At 38.3% G+C, this 5,693-nt stretch overlaps 1 long non-coding RNA gene across 1 annotated transcript; it reads left to right on the top strand.

Annotated features, from left to right (window-relative positions):
• Window positions 1–1,042: 1,042 nt before the first annotated feature.
• Window positions 1,043–2,320, top strand: LOC131180239 (uncharacterized). Its single transcript, XR_009149042.1, has 2 exons — window positions 1,043–1,240; window positions 2,283–2,320. It is a non-coding gene; the product is annotated as an uncharacterized LOC131180239 (long non-coding RNA).
• The last annotated feature ends 3,373 nt before the right edge of the window (window positions 2,321–5,693 follow it).

Raw genomic sequence — 5,693 nt, 5'->3', positions numbered from 1 at the left:
CAACAATCCCCCTTATGCCACTTCTGACAGTACTGACAAGCATAAGATGTTGGGGCTGGTCCCCTAAACACCGTCCCTGGAGAGCTGCCCATTAATGGTGTGGACTGGCCTCTCCTAGGTGTGAACTGTGGTCTGAGCCCCTGAGACTGACCCTGACCCTGTGGTGGTCCTGAACTCTGAGCAGGAGGACCCTTACTCTTCTTACTGGGAGCAGAAAATGTACTGGACTGACCCGGACCCCTCTTCTGCTGTCTTTCCCTTCTATTTTGTTCATTGATTCTGACTGTAACACCCCTAAGTTCGGTAGTGCGTTCTACTGTTCCGGTGACCAGTGTTGTCCGGACAGCTAGGATGCCTAGAACTACACTTCAATATGAGTGAGGAGACATAAAATAATGAAATACAAGAAAAGAAAATACAAGGAAAACAAAGGAAAAATAATAGTAAAGAAATGCAATCAAGTTAAGCGAGCCGAGAACTCTAGCGATGGGTGACTGCACCGGGAAGTCACGGCGTGGACCGTTGACTAGCCCTGGACCGCTGGGAACCCTGAAAAATATTTTTAGGACTTAAATAGACATCTATTGAAGTATAAATACCATTAGAAATATCAAAGAAAAATTAATTAATTAGTACAAAGAAAAGTGAACAATCGAAAAACGGACAAAACCCGGTGTTACCAAAAAATCCAAAATGCAACCCGAACAGGGGCATTGTGGTCATTTGACACTCCGAGTTGTCTTTTGACCTAAATTTTAATTAAAAATACATGATATTATATTTGTAAAATGTCATGAAAAATTAAATTAGTGGTACCTAATTCAATTAGCAAAAGTTAGGGACTTAATGTGGGAATATGGAAAGTTTAACATTATTTATTATTAACCTATGTTAGTGGAGCACTAAGTAAATTATTATATACCATATAATACCCTAAGTGGACAAAAATGTCCTCTAACATTCTGCAATTCATCTTCTCCACTTGAAATATTCATTTGGAAGAATGAAAGCTCTCAAACCTCTCCCATGGCCACACCATGCATGGAGCTCAAGTTCTCCATGATCAAGCCTTGATTTCTTGCAAGTGTCTTCATGAAAAATGATCCTCACACCATAGGCAGTAGATAGGCAGCAAGAAATGAAAGTTTTTGTGGAGTTTTGAAGAATTTCCAAAGTGTTAGCAAAGACTCAGGGAAAGGGAAGGAAACACTGAGTCAAGGCCAGGAGACAATTATCAGAGGTTTGTGCACAACTAGTTTTCAATTGATTTTACTCTGAATAATATTTCATATGATTAATTGTATGTTATTGTTTTAAATTGTGTTTGTGCACAACATTTATTTCTTTTGAATTTTTCAATTGAAATAAATTATGACTATTTGTATATTATTATTTTCAATTATGGAAATGTGTTTGAATGGATACTTATTGCTTGAAAAGCATTGTAAATGGTTTGAAACTGTAGAAAATTTTATTTAGTGTAATTTGTGAAAGTTGAAGTTAATTATGAATTGTGTTGCCATCTTGTGAATGAAATTATGACTTTGGAAATTTTGAGATAAAATGTGTTTAGTGTTATCAGAGCAAAGTAGGGACGGCGATACGTAATGCCTACGATTCTTGGGAACTCTCACGAGTGAACTCAGGAGCTTGCAGGGATGGCGATACGTAACGCCTGCAAGTGCTCTGATAGGTACCATCCAATGGCTTGCAGGGACGACGATATGTAACGCCTGCAGGTACTTTGGTAAGTACCCTTAAATGCTAGCATTGATCGAAAAATTGTGTCATGGCTTAAGTTGTGAATGAATTGGAAACACTGTATTCTTAAATTATTCGACTAAATTGTGTTATTATGTGATTTGATAATTTGTGAAATGGAGTTTAAATTCTTATTGACATTCACTGTCTTTTGAATTTAACCATGTTTTGAGAATTGAGATTTATTGTGATATTGTGAATTGGAGTTTAAATTCTTATTGACATTCACTGTCTTTTGAATTTAACCATGTTTTGACTACTGAGATTTATTGTGATATTGTGAATTGGAGTTTAAATTCTTATTGACATTCACTGTCTTTTGAATTTAACTATGTTTCGATTATTGAGATTTAATGTGATATTGTGTTAAATTCCTTATGACACTCATTGTCTTGAATTTAACTATGGTTTTATGTATCCATCATTTATATGATTTATGAAATTTGATTTAAAGTTGTATTTGTTAATGTTGTGCACCACTGAGACATTGTCACAGCGATAGCTTTCCATTGCTGTCGTAGGTAGATAGACGGACAGGGCAGCAGACTAGGCTGCTAGTGCATTCAGCGAGAGATCATTGGGTATATTGAGTATACCACATTTTGCATTTTGTACTGTAATGTATGTTCACTGTATGTATATATTGTTCTTGGTTTTGAGCAGTTGTAAATTAAAATTGTACATTGAAGTTGTAAAGTAAATTATGAGTTATTTTGACTTGTAAAAATTGTATTATCTTTCTTTTATCTCAGTCTTTGAAAAATTATTGTGGATTTGAGTTGAAAAAGAAATTGTGTTGTTTAACTATTGAAGTGGAGATTTGGAAATATATTGAAGTGCTTTTTACAGGTTTTCTGAAGAACTGTTTTATCCAAAATACAGATGGCACTCTGCCAAAATTTTTACAGAAATTTCAAATAATTCAAATGTGTTAGTTCTATCACTTCAGTTCAAAAAGGTTTTTAACACCTGTAAATAGTGCTCACCACTGTAAAAGAAGTACGAAAAGTTTTAAAATCCCTTGTAGTGTATTTAATGGGTTATCAGTAGACGAAGTTGGTAATTCATTAGGTATACTACGGGATCATGTTATGCCTTACAGAGGTATATTCTTTCTTCTTTATACAACTGCTCAATATCATTGTTTGATACATACAGTACATTACATTATAAATATGCACTAATGGGAGAAAATCTCCTTGTGTTATTTGTTCAGGAGTGGAAGAGGGTGATCGTTCAGTCGATCAATCTATTGAGGCTGAGGTACAAGTTGAGGCCCCAACTCCACAAAGTGTCGAAGGCCCGACTGTACCAGTTTTACCGGTACAAATTACTGCACAAATGGCCCAGCAAATGGCCACTTTCTTTCAGCAAATGGCTGATAGTCTGTCAGCCCAAGCCCAAGTACAGACCCAACCCCCACAAGGGCAACATGAAATAGAGAAGAGGGAGAAACCTATGGGTCAGAGCTCAAGCAGTAATTTGGGGAAGAGAAAAGAATTTGAAGATCCCCGAGCTCAGGGATATAATAGAGGTGGATCATCAAGGCAGAGACCACCAAGGTCCAATCGTCGAACAACTAGAAGTTCCTACCCTCCCTGCCAATGCGAAACTTGTGGTAGAAATCGTGGTGGGGTATGCTACAAGGCCATAGGAGCCTGATATAACTGTGGAGGCATAGGACACTTTGCCAAGGGCTGCACCAGTAGTCGCAGAATTGGACCACCTCCTACTACTGCAGAAGGGTCAGTTGAGAGCCCTGTCACCAGAAGTTCACAACCACCCAGCAGAGGTCGAGGCAGGGGTAGAGGTAGCCCAGTAGGCAGCCAAGGCACAGTGAAACAGTCAGAGCAAGACAGTGCTCCAGTCAGAGTCTATGCATTGAGATAGAGAGAAGAGGCCGAGACATCTAATGTTGTGGCTGGTACCTTCTCAACTTTTAATCAAGATGTGTTTGTGTTATTTGATCCGGGTTCTACCCATTCTTATGTGAGTGCTAGCATCATTGATTGTATTGTTGTTCCATGTACAAAAATGGACTTTAAGGTGCTAGTAACAAGTTCGTTAGGACAAGAGGTCAGGGTTAATAGAATGTATAGGGATTGTCCTTTAGTGATCCAAGGACACACTTTTCTGTCTAATTTCATTGAAATGCCCTTCAGAGATTATCATGTCATCTTGGGCATGGATTGGTTAACCAGGCAACATGCCATGATTGACTGTAAGCTGAAGGCAGTCACTTTTGGCCTCCTTCAGTACAGTGATGTGGTAATACATAGGAAGAGGCAGTTATTGCCATCAAACGTCATTTCAGCTGCACTAGCCAGAAAAATGATTAGAAAGGGGTGTGAAGCATACTTGGCACATGTGGTAGACACCCAAGTGGGGAGTCCAGCATTGAGGGACATCCCTACATTATATTACTTTCCAGATGTGTTTCCTGATGAATTGCTAGGATTACCTCTGGAAAGAGAGGTGCAGTTTGAATTTAACTATGGTTTTATGTATCCATCATTTATATGATTTATGAAATTTGATTTTAAAGTTGTATTTGTTAATGTTGTGCACCACTGAGATATTGTCTCAGCGATAGCTTTCCATTGTTGTCGTAGGTAGATAGACGGACAGGGCAGCAGACTAGGCTGCTAGTGCATTCAGCGAGAGATCATCGGGTATATTGAGTATACCACATTTTGCATTTTGTACTATAATGTATGTTCACTGTATGTATATATTGTTCTTGGTTTTGAGCAGTTGTAAATTAAAATTGTACATTGAAGTTGTAAAATAAATTATGAGTTATTTTGACTTGTAAAAATTGTATTATCTTTCTTTTATCTCAGTCTTTGAAAAATTATTGTGGATTTGAGTTGAAAAAGAAATTATGTTGTTTAACTGTTGAAGTGGAGATTTGGAAATATATTGAAGTGCTTTTTACAGGTTTTCTGAAGAACTGTTTTATCCAAAATACAGATGGCACTCTGCCAAAATTTTTACAGAAATTCCAAATAATTCAAATGTGTTAGTTCTATCACTTCAGTTCAAAAAGGTTTTTAACACCTGTAAATAGTGCTCACCACTGTAAAAGAACTAAGAAAAGTTTTAAAATCCCTTGTAGTGTATTTAATGGGTTATCAGTAGACGAAGTTGGTAATTCATTAGGTATACTACGGGATCATGTTATGCCTTGCAGAGGGGTAGGGTGTGACACTGACCCTTTCCACTTTTGTTGTTGCATCTACCAGTTTAGCAAAATTCGTGATTTCCAATGCTGTGATCATGACTTTGATGTTGTCATTAAGCCCTTCTTTAAACCTTTGGCACCTCTCTGCCTCTGTAGGGACTATCTCCCTCCCATATCTACTCAGTCTGACAAACTCAAGCTCATATTCAACCACTAACAACTGTCTCTGTCTCAAACCAATAAATTCCCTTCTTCGCTCTTCTAAATATACTTTGCTAACATATTTCTTCCTGAACTCTGTGAGGAAAACTTCCCAGGTGATCCGTTCAGGTTGCACCTCACTGGTTACTGTGTCCCACCACTGATATGCATCATTCTGAAGTAGGGACACAGCACCCACGAGTTACGCTTTCGAGTGCAGCTTTATTTGTTTCACACTCTGATGGTTCTATCCAACCAGTTTTCTATGGCCATGGGATCATCCTCCCTCTTCCCAAAGAAGTCCATGACCCCATGCTTTGTGATTTCTCTAAATGAGATTTACGTAGTCTTGGTGGAGGTTGTGGTTGTGGTTGTGGTGGTGGTATTGCCCCATCATTTCTTTGGTAGAATTCGGTCATTTCTTTGAAATAGAGCAAGCGAGGTTGGGCAGTGCCTCATTTCTGGTGAAGCGATTCTTCTACGCCCCAGTTCACCCTAGGTGGAGCACGACTCTCTACCTCTTTTTCAACTGCTCTTTGTGAAGTAG

The sequence above is a fragment of the Hevea brasiliensis genome, chromosome 5, assembly GCF_030052815.1.
Source record: "Hevea brasiliensis isolate MT/VB/25A 57/8 chromosome 5, ASM3005281v1, whole genome shotgun sequence".
In the NCBI taxonomy this organism is placed as follows: domain Eukaryota; kingdom Viridiplantae; phylum Streptophyta; class Magnoliopsida; order Malpighiales; family Euphorbiaceae; genus Hevea; species Hevea brasiliensis.
This window is presented reverse-complemented; position numbering and strand designations above follow the sequence as displayed.